Source organism: Oncorhynchus masou, unplaced genomic scaffold (genome assembly GCF_036934945.1).
Source record: "Oncorhynchus masou masou isolate Uvic2021 unplaced genomic scaffold, UVic_Omas_1.1 unplaced_scaffold_1794, whole genome shotgun sequence".
NCBI lineage: Eukaryota > Metazoa > Chordata > Actinopteri > Salmoniformes > Salmonidae > Oncorhynchus > Oncorhynchus masou.
The window spans coordinates 29,417-47,500 of record NW_027008139.1 but is presented as its reverse complement, the minus strand read 5'-3'; the positions used below and the strand labels follow the sequence as shown (position 1 = coordinate 47,500).

The 18,084-nt window shown below is 48.2% G+C and overlaps 1 pseudogene; it reads left to right on the top strand.

The window, feature by feature from the left end:
• LOC135532270 (myotubularin-related protein 4-like) overlaps positions 1–18,084 on the top strand; it is a 93,931-nt pseudogene that overhangs the window by 59,716 nt on the left and 16,131 nt on the right.

Sequence of the window (18,084 nt, the reverse complement as noted above, 5' to 3'; positions counted from 1 at the left end):
CTGGATTTCACAATAAGGAAGCTGCTGATAGGATTACAGACTGTTTTCAATGCTGCGTTTTCCACAATCAACTGACCAGACAGGCTCTCTCTCCGCGCACCTCTCCTACTGCAACATTACGTCACCTGTCCAACTCGTGTCCTTGGATCAGTGTTATGGCAACGTAGAGGACTCATTTGAAGACGATGTGCAGATCACCCATCTAGGAATCAGACCGTCTCCTACCGAGGTGCAGGTGACACTTTCTGAAAAACCCTGTAGAGAAATCTATTCCGGTATGGAAAGAGGAGAGCAGGGAGGAGCTCAAGGATTGCTTTGATGCCACAGACTGGGAGGTGTACTTTTGGCTCACGTAGGGATCCCCCACGAGGTGACAGACAGCATGACATCATACATCCAGTTCTGTGAGGATACCGTCATTACAACAAGTCTAAGGACTTGAAAATGTGCCTCGGTGAAAAGACCGAGAAGTTTTTCATTCCTGAACGGAGATACTGATGCTGTAGTGGAGAAAGGAAAGTAATTCAGGTCAAAACAATATGGAAAGTGGGCCTCCCAGGTGGCGCAGTGGTCTAGCGCTCGCTGTGCCACCAGAGGCTCTGGGTTCGCACCCAGGCTCTGTCGCAGTCGGCCGCGACTGGGAGGTCTGTGGGGCGACGCACAAATGGCCTAGCGTCGTCCGGGTTAGGGAGGGTTTGGTCGGTAGGGATATCCTTGTCTCATCGCGCATCAGCGACTCCACGCTAACCAAGGTTGCCAGGTGCACAGTGTTTCCTCCGACACATTGGTGCGGCTGGCTTCCGGGTTGGATGCGCGCTGTGTTAAGAAGCAGTGCGGCTTGGTTGGGTTGTGTATCGGAGGACGCATGACTTTCGACCTTCGTCTCTCCCGAGCTCAGTTGTAGCGATGAGACAAGATAGTTGGATACTACGAAATTGGGGAGAAAAAGAGGGTAAAATTTAAAATAAATAAACATGGAAAGCAAAAAAAGATTTCAAGGATGAAGTGGAGCAGAGGTTCTGTACAGGCAATCCAAGACGAGCATGGGACGGGTCCTAATGCAATGGTGGGAAGAGAAAGGAAAAGAGAGAACAATAACACTGCCTGGGGCGGCAGGGTAGCCTAGTGGCTAGAGTGTAGAGGCGGTAGGTAGCCTAGTGGTTAGAGTGTAGGGGCGGTAGGTAGCCTAGTGGTTAGAGTGTAGGGGCGGTAGGTAGCCTAGTGGTTAGAGTGTAGGGGTGGTAGGTAGCCTAGTGGTTAGAGTGTAGGGGTGGTAGGTAGCCTAGTGGCTAGAGTGTAGGGGTGGTAGGTAGCCTAGTGGTTAGAGTGTAGGGGTGGTAGGTAGCCTAGTGGCTAGAGTGTAGGGGCGGCAGGGTAGTCTAGTGGTTAGAGCGTTGGACTAGTAACCGAAAGGTTGCAAGTTCAAATCCCCGAGCTGACAAGGTACAAATCTGTCATTCTGCTCCTGAACATTGCAGTTAACCCACTGTTCCTAGGCTGTCATTGAAAATAAGAATTTGTTCTTAACTGACTTGCCTGGTTAAATAAAGGTAAAATTAAAAAAAGATCCTTTGTAAATAACCTTAACTGTTTTCGTGGAAGATTTGACACCGTTGATTTCAAAGACGAATGTAAACAAATATATGAGATTATCCTCAAATCCTCTCCTGTCCAGATAAGAGGTAACAGAGGTGGCCTCATGCTTGTTAACGATTAAGTCACACAAAGCACCCGGGCCCAGACTGACCACGGGGCAAAGTCCTGAAGGTCAGCGCCGACCAGCTCAAGGGTGTCTTCACACGACTGTTTCAACTCCTACTGAGCACCTGTACAGTGCCAAAATCATGGAAGGTGACGACCATTGTACCGGTGCCTAAGAAGTCAAGGTGTCAAATCACCAAAAGCTTGGTGAACATGGTTGACCTTGGTGAACATGGTGGCTAGTCCTGGAGCCTGTGTGAGGTCAGTCGACCGGTACCGTCCGGTGAGGGTCCTGGAGCCTGTGTGAGGTCAGTCGGCCGGTACAGTCCGGTGAGGGTCGTGGAGCCTGTGTAAGGACAGTCGGCCGGTACAGTCCGGTGAGGGTCCTGGAGCCTGTGTAAGGACAGTCGGCCGGTACAGTCCGGTGAGGGTCCTGGAGCCTGTGTAAGGACAGTCGGCTGGTACAGTCCGGTGAGGCTCGTGGAGCCTGTGTAAGGACAGTCGACCGGTACAGTCCGGTGAGGGTCGTGGAGCCTGTGTAACCGTTTCATTAACTATTCAGCGGGTCTGATTTTATTGAACCTTTTATTTAACTTGGCAAGTCAATTGAGAACAAAAATTCCTATTAACAATGACGACCAAACCCAGACGATGCACCGCACTATAGGACTCCCAATCACGTCCGGATGTGATAGAGTGTGGATTCGAACCAGGGACTGTAGTGACACCACTGAGATGCAGTGCCTTAGACCACTGCTCCACTCGGGAGCTTATGGCTTGGTGGTAGACGCTGTGCAGGGTCCTGCTGGTAGCAGACTTGGTGCATCAGTCATTGTCATGGAGAGAGAACAGTATGACACAAGTATCTTAAGGCGAAGCTAGAACCATAGGATCCTAGAGTCAGGCAGACAGACAGACGGAGTCAGGCAGACAGACAGACGGAGTCAGGCAGACAGACAGACGGAGTCAGGCAGACAGACAGACGGAGTCAGGCAGACAGACAGACGGAGTCAGGCAGACAGACAGACGGAGTCAGGCAGACAGACAGACGGAGTCAGGCAGACAGACAGACGGAGTCAGACAGACAGACAGACAGAGTCAGGCAGGCAGACAGGCAGGCAGACAGACAGACAGACTGTAGTGGCTTCCTTTCGTCTTTACCATAGCCACTGCCCAAGCCTGAAGCGGGGTTGTTTGGTACACACTCAAGGTTTCCAAACGGCCAAATATTCGATGACATCCAGGGATATGGTGCAACAAAAATGTTTATTCTTCTTATATCTAACTAATAAATGTCTTTCCAATCAACTTAAAGCATAGAATACTTGATATGGAAAATACACATCATGTCTGTATGTCTGTATGGTCAAAAAACTATACCGCTCCCGCATCTAGCAAGGACTCCCCCTCCCGAAGGCCCAACTTCCTGCCTTTATCCTAACACACTTACCACAATACAATGAATAGGCAAGAGGGGGGGACAAAAACTGAGTTACACAAACAACACTAACAACAAATGAATATATCTCAATCAGGTAAATATAAATCATAAAGGTACGTACCTAATATTTCATCATTTACATTCATATTTAATATATTTACACAAATATACATGGAGCTCCATATGTTTGGTCTTTTATACAAATATGTCCAAATCGGCTCTAACACAGACAGTCAGGCAGGCAGACAGACAGGCAGGCAGACAGACAGACGGACAGAGTCAGGCAGACAGGCAGACAGACAGACAGACAGACAGTCAGGCAGACAGAGTCAGGCAGGCAGACAGACAAGATGAACTTAAGATGCTATTTGGAATCCAGGCCCTAGACATTTTGTGAGTAATGTCTTTCTGAGATGTTTCTGCGTGATGAGGCTCTTCCCCACCCACCAATCACCGTCCCCTAGCGAGGTTTGTCGCCCGTCGTTGTGGTAGATGTTACTAAGCAGTGCTGCAGTGGTCATCATCAGGAGGAGATATTGATTTTCTACAGGGGACGAGCTGAGCCAGCACTATCGATCATCACGCCCCTGTTCCTAACCCCTTCTCTCTGTTTAACCCTCCTGTCTCCCTCGCTCTCTCTCCGTCTCTCCCTCGCTCTCTCTCCATCTCTCCCTCGCTCTCTCTCCGTCTCTCCCTCCCTCGCTCTCTCCCAACTCGCCATCTCTCTCTCCCTCTCTCCGTCTCTCCCTCGCTCTCTCCCAACTCGCCATCTCTCTCTCGCTCTCTCTCCCTCTCTCCGTCTCTCCCTCGCTCTCTCACCATCTCTCCCTCGCTCTCTCCTAACTCGCCATCTCTCATTCTCTCTACCTGTTGTTTATCTGCGCCATCCATCTCTTTTTCTCGCCGTCCCTCATTCTGTTTCTACCTGTCTACCCACACCCCACCACTAAATCTAAAACCTCCTCTCTCCCTCCCTCAGACTCCTCTCTGACAGGATGCCCAGGCCCTGATGCCAACACTGCGCCACAAAAACTTCTTATCCTCGACGCTCGTTCTTACACCGCTGCAGTGGCCAACCGTGCCAAGGGAGGTGGCTGTGAGTGTGAAGGTCAGTACACACACGCAATACAGTGGATGGATGTTGTCTCCTAACCTGGTTGTTTTGTCAGGCATCATACTCACATATGTCTCATCTTTTATGCCTCCTAGTAGAACAGCCAGAGAGAGGTGTTACATCACACCCGTACTGTGGTTGTCATTCCTCCTAAGAGCTCCTGTTATTGAAGCCAGTCACATCGTGTCTGGTTGACCTTCAAAACTGCGTCAGTCTGACCAACTCGTGTGTTCTGAGCTGGGAGACAGCTAATGAATCAGGTTATCTAGGGGCGGGCAGGTAGCCTAACGGTTAAGAGCGATGGACCGGTAACCAAAATGTCGCTGGATTGAAATCCCCATTCCGACCAGGTGAAAAACCTGTCGTTGTGCCCTTGAGCTCTTAGCCATTATTGCTTTTGTGAGTCTCTCTGGATAATAAATAAATACTTATTTTCCACCATAATTTGCAAATAAATTCATTAAAAATCCTACAATGTGATTTTCTGTATTTTTTCTTCTCATTTTGTCTGTCATAGTTGAAGTGTACCTATGATGAAAATTACAGGCCTCTCATCTTTTTAAGTGGGAGAACCTGCACAATTGGTGGCTGACTAAATACTTTTTTGCCCCACTGTACATGTTGACAGTCCCTAAGCAGCCAGAGATGTACATGTTGACAGTCCCTAAGCAGTAGAGATGTACATGTTGACCGTCCCTAAGCAGTAGAGATGTACATGTTGACCGTCCCTAAGCTGTAGAGATGTACATGTTGACCGTCCCTAAGCAGCCAGAGATGTACATGTTGACCGTCCCTAAGCAGTAGAGATGTACATGTTGACCGTCCCTAAGCAGCCAGAGATGTACATGTTGACAGTCCCTAAGCAGTAGAGATGTACATGTTGACAGTCCCTAAGCAGTAGAGATGTACATGTTGACCGTCCCTAAGCAGTAGAGATGTACATGTTGACCGTCCCTAAGCAGTAGAGATGTACATGTTGACGGTCCCTAAGCAGTAGAGATGTACATGTTGACAGTCCCTAAGCAGTAGAGATGTACATGTTGACAGTCCCTAAGCAGTAGAGATGTACATGTTGACAGTCCCTAAGCAGTAGAGATGTACGTGTTGACAGTCCCTAAGCAGCAGAGATGTACATGTTGACAGTCCCTAAGCAGCAGAGATGTACATGTTGACCGTCCCTAAGCAGTAGAGATGTACATGTTGACAGTCCCTAAGCAGTAGAGATGTACATGTTGACAGTCCCTAAGCAGCCAGAGATGTACATGTTGACAGTCCCTAAGCAGTAGAGATGTACATGTTGACCGTCCCTAAGCAGTAGAGATGTACATGTTGACCGTCCCTAAGCAGTAGAGATGTACATGTTGACAGTCCCTAAGCAGTAGAGATGTACATGTTGACAGTCCCTAAGCAGTAGAGATGTACATGTTGACAGTCCCTAAGCAGTAGAGATGTACATGTTGACAGTCCCTAAGCAGTAGAGATGTACATGTTGACCGTCCCTAAGCAGTAGAGATGTACATGTTGACAGTCCCTAAGCAGTAGAGATGTACATGTTGACCGTCCCTAAGCCGTAGAGATGTACATGTTGACCGTCCCTAAGCAGTAGAGATGTACATGTTGACCGTCCCTAAGCAGTAGAGATGTACATGTTGACCGTCCCTAAGCAGCAGAGAGAAATCGTACTTTGTGTCTGCAGAGTATTAACACCCCATGTGACTGATATGTTGTGCGTTCCTGGGTGTTAAAGAGGACTACCTTAACCGTAGTCTGATTTATTTTTGCTCTCCATTCAGAAAGTATTCAGACCCCTTGACTTTTTCCACATTTGGTTACATTACAGCCGTATTCTAAAATTGCTTAAAATATATATATTTTGTTTTTATCAATCTACACACAATACCCCATAATGACATCACAATACTCCATAATGACATCACAATACCCCATAATGACATCACAATACTCCATAATGACATCGCAATACTCCATAATGACATCACAATACCCCATAATGACATCACAATACCCCATAACGACAAAGCAAAAACTGTTTTTTAGAAAAAAATTCTACGTAAAAAAAAAAAGTAGTAATAAGAATTTAATAAGTATTTTGACCCTTCACTCAGTACTTTGTTTTAGCGCCTTTGGCAGCGATTACAGCCTTGAGTCTTCCTGGGTGTGATGCCACAAGCTTGGCACACCTGTATTTTAGGAGTTTCTCCCATTCTTCTCTGCAGATGCTCTCAAGCTCTGTCAGGTTGGATGGGGAGCGTCGCTGCACAGCTATTTTCAGGTCTCTCCAGAGATGTTTGATCGGGTTCAGGTCCGGGTTCTGGCTGGGCCACTCAAGGACATTCAGAGACTTGTCCTTGAAGACACTCCTGTTTTATCTTGGCTGTGTGCTGAGGGTCGTTGTCCTGTTGGAAGGTGAACCTTCACCCCAGTCTGAGGTCCTGTCCTGCTCCAGAATGCTTTCATCAAGGATCTCTCTGTACTTTGCACCATTCATCTTTCCCTCGATCCTGACAAGTCTTCCAGAAGGGTCTCATCTCCACAGAGGAACTCTGGAACTCTGTCAGAGTGACCATCGGGTTCTTGGTCACCTCCCTGACCAAGGGCCTTCTCCCCCGATTGCTCAGTTTGGCCGGGCGTCCAGCTCTAGGAAGAGTCTTGGTGGTTCCAAACTTCTTCCATTTAAGAATGATGGAACTGTGTTCTTGGGGACCTTCAATGCTGCAGATGTTTTCTGGTCCCCTTCCTCAGATCTGTTCATCAACACAATCCTGTCTCTGAGCTCTACGGACAATTCCTTCGATCTCATGGCTTGGTTTTTGCTCTTTACATGCACTGTCAACTGTGGGACCGTATTTCTATTCGTTCTTTAAATAAATTCGCAAAAAAATGTAAAAAAAAAAAAACGGGTTTCACTTTGGGGTATCATAACTGTACTATAATAATGTATGTTTCAGAGTACTATTATAACTGTAGTATAATTGTGTATGTTTCAGAGTACTATTATAACTGTAGTATAATTGTGTATGTTTCAGAGTACTATCCTAACTGTAGTATGTTTCAGAGTACTACCCTAACTGTAGTATAATTGTGTATGTTTCAGAGTACTATCCTAACTGTAGTATGTTTCAGAGTACTACCCTAACTGTAGTATAATTGTGTATGTTTCAGAGTACTACCCTAACTGTAGTATAATTGTGTATGTTTCAGAGTACTATCCTAACTGTAGTATAATTGTGTATGTTTCAGAGTACTATCCTAACTGTAGTATGTTTCAGAGTACTACCCTAACTGTAGTATAATTGTGTATGTTTCAGAGTACTACCCTAACTGTAGTATAATTGTGTATGTTTCAGAGTACTACCCTAACTGTAGTATAATTGTGTATGTTTCAGAGTACTACCCTAACTGTAGTATAATTGTGTATGTTTCAGAGTACTACCCTAACTGTAGTATAATTGTGTATGTTTCAGAGTACTACCCTAACTGTAGTATAATTGTGTATGTTTCAGAGTACTACCCTAACTGTAGTATAATTGTGTATGTTTCAGAGTACTACCCTAACTGTAGTATAATTGTGTATGTTTCAGAGTACTACCCTAACTGTAGTATAATTGTGTATGTTTCAGAGTACTACCCTAACTGTGAGGTGATGTTCATGGGCATGGCCAACATCCACTCCATTAGGAACAGCTTCCAGTCCCTCCGAGCCGTCTGCAGCCAGATCCCTGACCCGGGCAAGTAAGTGGATCCCTCTGGCATCTCGCTCTTATCTCTACCATCCCTCAGTCCCCTTTTCCAGGCCTCAGTAAGTTTACACCACAGAGAGAGAGAGGGAGAGAGAGGGAGAGAGAGGGAGAGAGAGAGAGAGAGAGAGAGAGAGAGAGAGAGAGAGAGAGAGAGAGAGAGAGAGAGAGAGAGAGAGAGAGAGAGAGAGAGAGAGAGAGAGAGAGAGAGAGAGAGAGAGAGAGAGAGAGAGAGAGAGAGAGAGAGAGAGAGAGAGAGAGAGAGAGAGAGAGAGAGAGAGAGAGAGAGAGAGAGAGAGAGAGAGAGAGAGAGAGAGAGAGAGAGAGAGAGAGAGAGAGAGAGAGAGAGAGAGAGAGAGAGAGAGAGAGAGAGAGTATATATATATGCAGGCAGGCCCATTCCCGCGGGGCCAGGCAAGCTGTTTGTCCAAAGTGTCTTTGTGGTGTTCATGTATTTTTGCATATCAGACCTGCATTCAAATACTATTTGAAATCATTTGCAAATAAATATAAATACTTAAGCTGTGCTTTACTGAACTTTCCAGTCACACACTAGACAAGCAATAGAAACATTCCCAGGAGTGCAAAACCCCTGCGACTCCAGGCAGACGAAAGCCAACGTTTAAAGTGCTTGATAGATTTCAAATAGTATTTGAACCCACTTGTTGTGTGTATGTCTCCTTGCATGTGGACAGTGCATGTCCCACCCTGTAATGAGTGATGCACACAGAGGGCTGTTCTAGTGGCAGAGTTCCTGGTATTCTAAAAGAGGTGCTGTAGTGACCCCCTTTTTAAAAATGACACATCTAGGTCAGGGGCTCCACGCCCTCTCCCCGATGTCAGGGTTGTCCCCGGTTACCCAACCCAGGCTGTGTTTTATTATTTACCTTCAGACGGAAATACATTCTAGAACCTTCTAGACCTGTTCTCATTGGTCGCCCCTCGGGTGTGTGCATTCACAGCTGGCTGTCTGCTCTGGAGAGCACCCGTTGGCTGCAGCACCTGTCCGTCATGCTGAAGGCAGCCACTCTGGTGTGCTCTGCGGTGGAAAGGGAGGGACGTCCTGTCCTGGTGCATTGTTCAGACGGTTGGGACCGTACCCCTCAGATTGTGGCTCTCGCCAAGATCCTGCTGGACCCGTTCTATAGGACGCTAGAGGTACACACAAAACACTGTCCCTGAGGATACTGTGACGCAATGATCAAAACGGTGTGCTTCACTTCAACACTGATGCAGCAGGTTACCAGGTTGTCTGTTCTGATAGTATGTTGACGGTACAACCAGTTTCACACATCCCGTTGGAATTTACCAACAACAACAAAAAACAGTGGGTTTATTTACACATGTTACAATGGAGCACTTTGTCAATAAAAGGGAGAGGGAGGGAGGGGAGGTTGGGAGGGAGGGAGAGGAGGGAGGGAGGGGAGGTTTGGAGGGAGAGGAGGGAGAGGAGGGGAGGTTGGGAGGGAGAGGAGGGAGGGAGGGGAGGTTGGGAGGGAGAGGAGGGAGGGGAGATTAGGAGGGAGAGGAGGGGAGGTTGGGAGGGAGAGGAGGGAGGGAGAGGAGGGAGGGAGGGGAGGTAGGGGAGGTTGGGAGGGAGAGGGAGGTTGGGAGGGAGGGAGGGAGGGAGGGAGGGAGGGAGGGAGGGAGGGAGGGAGAGGAGGGGAGGTTGGGAGGGAGGGGAGGTTGGGAGGGAGAGGAGGGAGGGAGGGAGGGGAGGTTGGGAGGGAGGGGAGGTTGGGAGGGAGGGAGGGGAGGTTGGGAGGGAGGGAGGGAGCTGTATAGTGTTGGATCCGACTTGTCCTCCCTCCTCTTCAGGGTTTCCAGGTACTGGTGGAGACGGAGTGGTTGGACTACGGTCATAAGTTTGGCGACCGCTGTGGTCACCAGGAGAATGCTGCCGACGTGAGTGAGCAGTGCCCGGTCTTCCTTCAGTGGCTGGACTGTGTTCATCAGCTGTTCAAACAGTTCCCGTGCCTCTTCGAGTTCAACGAAGCCTTCCTGGTACGTACACTACACCTTGACTTTACCATCTCTCTTTATCTTCTTATTTGTCAATCTCTCTTTTCTTTACACATTCTGTGTAGTAGTTTAGGAGCGTACTGTGTAGTAGTTTAGGAGCGTACTGTGTAGTAGTTTAGGAGCGTACTGTGTAGTAGTTTAGCAGTGTACTGTGTAGTAGTTTAGGAGCGTACTGTGTAGTAGTTTAGGAGCGTACTGTGTAGTAGTTTAGGAGCGTACTGTGTAGTAGTTTAGGAGCGTACTGTGTAGTAGTTTAGAAGCGTACTGTGACTGTGTTCTGTGTAGTAGTTTAGGAGTGTTACTGTATATATTAAGGAATGTGTAAAGGCCTAGCGTGTGTGTGTTTTTGGTCCTCTCCCCCAGGTCAAGCTGGTGCAGCACACGTACTCGTGTCTGTACGGGACGTTCCTGTGTAACAACGGGCGGGAGAGAGAGGTCCGCAACATCCACAACCGCACCTGCTCCGTCTGGTCTCTGCTCCGCTCCGGCAACAAGAACTTCCAGAACTTCCTCTTCATCCCCGGTCATGATATGGTACCCACTACTGTCCCCGCTCCTTCTCTCCTCTCCTGTCCTCTCTTCTCTCCTCTCCTCTCTTCTCTTATCTCCTCTCCTGTCCTCTCTCCTCTCCTCTCTCCTCTCCTCTTCTCTCTTATCTCCTCTCTTATCTCCTCACCTCTCCTCTCTTCTCTCCTCTCCTCACCTCTCCTCTCTTCTCTTATCTCCTCTCCTGTCCTCTCTTCTCTCCTCTCCTCTCCTGTTCTCTCTTCTCCTCTCTTCTCTTCTCCTCTCCTGTCTTCTTCTCTCCTCTCTTCTCCTCTCCTCTCTTCTCTCCTCTCTTCTCCTCTCCTCTCTTCTCTCCTGTCTTCTTCTCTCCTGTCTTCTCCTCTCTTCTCCTCTCCTCTTCTCTCCTGTCTTCTCTTCTCTCCTGTCTTCTTCTCTCCTGTCTTCTCCTCTCTTCTCTTCTCTCCTGTCTTCTTCTCTCCTGTCTTCTTCTCTCCTGTCTTCTTCTCTCCTGTCTTCTCCTCTCCTGTCTTCTCCTCTCCTGTCTTCTCTCCTGTCTTCTCCTCTCTTCTCTCCTCTCTTTTCCTCTCTTCTCCTGTCCTGGTTATTAACAGAGGGATCAGGTGTGCTTCACATGTCACAGCAGCAAAAAATATGACCCCTCTGTGGAAAGGTGAGACTCTCTCCACCACGTTTAGGACCGCCGAACAGGCCTCACAAGACTCTTCTGAAGGTCCCCCGGTACCATTTAAAACATGAATGGAAGTATATATGGAGACTGTTTAGTAGCAAAAAAATAAGGGTTTAAATACATATATATACATACATACATACATACAGTGCCTTGCGAAAGTATTCGGCCCCCTTGAACTTTGCGACCTTTTGCCACATTTCAGGCTTCAAACATAAAGATATAAAACTGTATTTTTTTGTGAAGAATCAACAACAAGTGGGACACAATCATGAAGTGGAACGACATTTATTGGATATTTCAAACTTTTTTAACAAATCAAAAACTGAAAAATTGGGCGTGCAAAATTATTCAGCCCCTTTACTTTCAGTGCAGCAAACTCTCTCCAGAAGTTCAGTGAGGATCTCTGAATGATCCAATGTTGACCTAAATGACTAATGATGATAAATACAATCCAACTGTGTGTAATCAAGTCTCCGTATAAATGCACTTGCACTGTGATAGTCTCAGAGTTCCGTTAAAAGTGCAGAGAGCATCATGAAGAACAAGGAACACACCAGGCAGGTCCGAGATACTGTTGTGAAGAATTTTAAAGCCAGATTTGGATACAAAAAGATTGCCCAAGCTTTAAACATCCCAAGGAGCACTGTGCAAGCGATAATATTGAAATGGAAGGAGTATCAGACCACTGCAAATCTACCAAGACCTGGCCGTCCCTCTAAACTTTCAGCTCATACAAGGAGAAGACTGATCAGAGATGCAGCCAAGAGGCCATGATCACTCTGGATGAACTGCAGAGATCTACAGCTGAGGTGGGAGACTCTGTCCATAGGACAACAATCAGTCGTATATTACACAAATCTGGCCTTTATGGAAGAGTGGCAAGAAGAAAGCCATTTCTTAAAGATATCCATAAAACGTGTTGTTTAAAGTTTGCCACAAGCCACCTGGGAGACACACCAAACATGTGGAAGAAGGTGCTCTGGTCAGATGAAACCAAAATTGAACATTTTAGAAACAATGCAAAACGTTATGTTTGGCGTAAAAGCAACACAGCTCATCACCCTGAACACACCATACCCACTGTCAAACATGGTGGTGGCAGCATCATGGTTTGGGCCTGCTTTTCTTCAGCAGGGACAGGGAAGATGGTTGAAATTGATGGGAAGATGGATGGAGCCAAATACAGGACCATTCTGGAAGAAAACCTGCTGGAGTCTGCAAAAGACCTGAGACTGGGACGGAGATTTGTATTCCAACAAGACAATGATCCAAAACATAAAGCTAAATCTACAATGGAATGGTTCAAAAATAAACATATCCAGGTGTTGGAATGGCCAAGTCAAAGTCCAGACCTGAATCCAATCGAGAATCTGTGGAAAGAACTGAAAACTGCTGTTCACAAATGCTCTCCATCCATCCTCACTGAGCTCGAGCTGTTTTGCAAGGAGGAATGGGAAAAAAAATTCAGTCTCTCGTGCAAAACTGATAGAGACATACCCCAAGCGACTTACAGCTGTAATCGCAGCAAAAGGTGGCGCTACAAAGTATTAACTTAAGGGGGCTGAATAATTTTGCACGCCCAATTTTTCAGTTTTTGATTTGTTAAAAAAGTTTGAAATATCCAATAAATGTCGTTCCACTTCATGATTGCGTCCCACTTGTTGTTGATTCTTCACAAAAAAATACAGTTTTATATCTTTATGTTTGAAGCCTGAAATGTGGCAAAAGGTCGCAAAGTTCAAGGGGGCCGAATACTTTCGCAAGGCACTGTACATGTATGTTATTATTAGTATTTATTTGTTTTTTATTTACTATACGGGGGCATTGTCGTGCTGAAACAGGGAAGGGCCTTCCCCAAACTGTTGCCACAAAGTTGGAAGCACAGAATCTTCTAGTGTCATTGTATGTTGTAACGTTAAGATTTCCCTTCAATGGAATTATTCTTCCTCCACCAAACTTTACAGTAGGCACTATGCATTGGGGGCAGGTAACGTTCTCCCGGCATCCGCCAAACCCAGATTCGTTCATGGACTGTAAGCTGGTGAAGCGTGATTCCAGCGAACGCGTTTCCAACTGCTCCGGAGTCCAATGGCAGCGAGCTTTACACCACTATAGCCGGCTGCTTGGCCACGGAAACCCATTTCATGAAGCGATTTTTACGCGCTTCAACACTTGGTGGTCACGTTTGTGAGCTTGTGTGGCCGACCACTTCGCGGCGTAGCCGTTGTTGCTCCTAAATGTTTCCGTCTTCACAATAACAGCAGTTGACCGGGGAAACTCTAGCAGGGCAGACATTTGACGAACTGACTTGTTGGAAAGGTGGCAACCTATGACAGTGCCACGTTGAAAATCACTAAGCTCTTCTGTACGGGCCATTCTAATGCCAATGTTTGTCTATGGAGATTGCATGGTTGTGTGTTCGATTTTATACACCTACCAGCAACGGATGTGGCTGAAATAGCCAATTTATAATAATTTGAAGGGCTGTCGACATACTTTTGGCCATGTAGTGTCAGCAACATTTTAAATGGCTTTACTGAGACAAAATGTTATTTGTGGGTTTTTTTTTACCTCTGACCTCTGCTCCAACCTGTCCCCTGTGTCCAGGTGTTGCAGCCGGTGTGCCACACCCGTGCCCTGCAGCTGTGGACGTCCGTCTACCTACCCACCTCCTCTCCCTGCACCTCTGCCGAGGACGCCATGGAGCTCTACCTGTCCCCCAGCGTACAGGGAGACGAGCTCACCTCACGGTCCCTGGACAGGTGGGGCTATCCACTCTCCTGTCCACTCTCTCTGTTCTTCTCTCTGTCCACTCTCTCTGTTCTTCTCTCTCTTTCCACTCACTCTATTCTTCTCACTCTATTCTTCTCTCTCTGTCCACTCACTCTATTCTTCTCACTCTATTCTTCTCTCTCTGTCCACTCACTCTATTCTTCTCACTCTATTCTTCTCTCTCTGTCCACTCACTCTATTCGTCTCACTCTATTCTTCTCTCTCTGTCCACTCGCTCTATTCGTCTCACTCTATTCTTCTCTCTCTGTCCACTCACTCTATTCTTCTCACTCTATTCTTCTCTCTCTGTCCACTCACTCTATTCTTCTCACTCTATTCTTCTCTCTCTGTCCACTCACTCTATTCTTCTCACTCTGTCCACTCACTCTATTCTTCTCACTCTGTCCACTCACTCTATTCTTCTCTCTCTATTCTTCTTTTTCTGTCCACTCACACTATTCTTCTCACTCTATTCTTCTCTCTCTGTCCACTCACTCTATTCTTCTCACTCTATTCTTCTCTCTCTGTCCACTCACTCTATTCTTCTCACTCTATTCTTCTCACTCTATTCTTCTCACTCTATTCTTCTCTCTCTGTCCACTCACTCTATTCTTCTCACTCTATTCTTCGCTCTCTGTCCACTCACTCTATTCTTCTCACTCTATTCTTCTCACTCTATTCTTCTCTCTCTGTCCACTCACTCTATTCTTCTCTCTGTCCACTCACTCTATTCTTCTCACTCTATTCTTCTCTCTCTGTCCACTCACTCTATTCTTCTCACTCTATTCTTCTCTCTCTGTCCACTCACTCTATTCTTCTCACTCTATTCTTCTCACTCTATTCTTCTCTCTCTGTCCACTCACTCTATTCTTCTCACTCTATTCTTCTCTCTCTGTCCACTCACTCTATTCTTCTCACTCTATTCTTCTCTCTCTGTCCACTCACTCTATTCTTCTCACTCTATTCTTCTCACTCTATTCTTATCTCTCTGTCCACTCACTCTATTCTTCTCACTCTATTCTTCTCTCTCTGTCCACTCACTCTATTCTTCTCACTCTATTCTTCGCTCTCTGTCCACTCACTCTATTCTTCTCACTCTGTCCACTCACTCTATTCTTCTCACTCTATTCTTCTCACTCTATTCTTCTCTCTCTGTCCACTCTCTATTCTTCTCACTCTATTCTTCTCACTCTATTCTTCTCTCTCTGTCCACTCACTCTATTCTTCTCACTCTATTCTTCTCACTCTATTCTTATCTCTCTGTCCACTCACTCTATTCTTCTCACTCTATTCTTCTCTCTCTGTCCACTCACTCTATTCTTCTCACTCTATTCTTCGCTCTCTGTCCACTCACTCTATTCTTCTCACTCTGTCCACTCACTCTATTCTTCTCACTCTGTCCACTCACTCTATTCTTCTCACTCTATTCTTCGCTCTCTGTCCACTCTCTCTATTCTTCTCTCTCTGTCCACTCACTCTATTCTTCTCTCTCTGTCTCTTATATCTCCTTGTATCTGTTGAGCGCTTGTCTTTTCAAGGATTTATTTTAGTTATTGATTTAAGGGTTTACTCACAGTGGGGGTAAATCAAGATGAACAGGCTCATGGTGAAAACTGCATGTGGGGCTCTGCATCTACAGCTCTAGTGTTTTTAGAAAAGGCTCCACAACAGCTTCTACCACCAAGCCATAAGACTGCTAAACAAGGAGTCAAATGGCCAGCCAGACTATTTACATTGACACTCTATTTGTTTGAGTACACTGCTGCTACTCACTGTTTATTATCTATGCATAGTCACTTCATCCCTACCTACATGTACATATTACCTCAACTAACCTGTTCCCCTGCACACTGACTCGGTACTGGTACAGACGGGAAGCTCACCTGCCTGCCCTCTAGTGGTACAGACGGGAAGCTCACCTGCCTGCCCTCTAGTGGTACAGACGGGAAGCTCACCTGCCTGCCCTCTAGTGGTACAGAAGGGAAGCTCACCTGCCTGCCCTCTAGTGGTACAGCAGGGAAGCTCACCTGCCTGCCCTCTAGTGGTACATCAGGGAAGCTCACCTGCCTGCCCTCTAGTGGTACAGAAGGGAAGCTCACCTGCCTGCCCTCTAGTGGTACAGAAGGGAAGCACACCTGATTTAACGAAGCTCCACCACTTTCTTTAACTTGAGATTTGTACTTATACCCCTCTGTGCAGGCTTCCTAAGACTCGCTCCATGGACAACCTGGTGTCTGCCTTTGAGAACGGAGTGGCCCTCACACGCACCTCCAGCGACCCCAACCTCAACAAGCACTGTCAGGAGGCCCGTACTGCCCATGGCCTGGAGCCTATGGCTTCTGTAGGAGGAGGGGCCGCACCCGACAGCCCCGAGGACGTCAGCCCTGACACGGGATTGGAAAGCGACGACTCGGAGGTGGAGCCTGTCACTCAGACTCCTCCTACCACACCCGTGGAGATGGAGCAGAGGGAAGAGGGCTTCGAGGAGGCGGAGATGAGAGAGGAGATCTGTCTCACCACCCAGCCCCTCCCCCCCATCGCTCTGGAGCAGGGCAACCCCCACTTCCCCCCTCTCCCCCTGCTCACACCCCTCCTTCACCAGGCCCTCTCCCAGACCGCTAACCCCCAGTTCCCCCCTCGACTGCCACATCAGACGGCTGGCAGTCCCTCCAGGACTGCCTCGGTCACTCCCCGTCCTGCCTGCACGCCATCACCACCTGCCTGGAAGGGCCCGCTACCGGCAGCCGTTCTGAACGGGCCTATCCCCAACGGCCTCCAGAACGCCCCCTCCGCTTCTGCAGGGCTGCTGGCACTCGAGCAGCTCGTTCCCCGTTCCCTACGGTCATGGAGGACTCCACCGAGACGCTCACGGACGAAGCAGAGGTCCCACCAACGCTGCCCCCTAGAATCAGAGAAAGTCTAGGCCAGCCCAAAGCCACAGAATGGGCCTTACCCGAGACCCAGGGAGAGGAGAGAGAGGGGAAGAGGACAGAGAGTGTGAGTGGTAGAAACTTAGTGCCTCTGAGAGAGTGTGTGGTAGCAGTCCCAACGTCAAAAGGAGCAGCATCCTCCACCTCCACAGTGCCCCCTGTTGACAACAGCCAGGCTGTGGCATTGCGACGCCCGGTCTCCCAGAACCAACTGTGTGTCAGTGAGGAGCTGTCTCTGCTGGGCTCTCACTGGGACAGTGTCCAGGGCATGGTCCAGTCTGCCTGCAGCACTGCGGCCAGCCACTCTGGTCTCTCAGCCAACCTCTCGTCAGGCTTCTGCCGTGCCCTCCAGCCCACGGCCTACCAGAGCCGACGCCTGGCTGGCAAGCTACTGCGCACCCAGGGCATGGCCGCGCCGAACGGGGGTTGGCAGTACGGCCGAAGGGAGAGGGAGGAAAGGGTTCGCTCCTCGGCTCCAGCCCCAGTCAGCTCCAGCCCTGTCAAGTCAGGATCCAGCTGGCTCTCTGCAGTCAGAAGCAGCTCGGGCTACGCTGCCATCATGGGCCCAACCACCACCAGCTCACCCCTTACCTTTTCAACCTGCCATCTCCTCCCAGCCTCCCCTTGCTCCTCAGCCTCCCCCCAGCCCTACCCGGCCTACCTGGATGATGATGGTCTGCCGGTGCCTGTGGACGCCGTGCAGCAGCGCCTCAGGCAGATGGAGGCGGGGTATAAACAGGAAGTGGAGGTGCTGAGAAGCCAGGTGCGCCAGCTGCAGATGAGGCTGGAGAGGAAACAGTACAGCACGCCGCCCTCCGAGCCTGACGTCGACTACGAGGACGACATTGTGAGTAGCGGTCCGAGCTGGACTTTGAACAGTACTCAGTGTGTTGTTACTGTGTTGTGAAAGGATGTGCATGGAGGTCATTACTAAATACTTCATAATTACAACCCAAATGTTAACTCTGGTGGAAATACACTTCAATAGAGAGGGTAATAATAACCAAAACGTTGCTCGTCACCCTCCCTCCCTCCCTCTCGTCACCCTCCCTCTCGTCACCCTCCCTCTCGTCACCCTCCCTCTCGTCACCCTCCCTCTCGTCACCCTCCCTCTCGTCACCCTCCCTCTCGTCACACTCCCTCTCGTC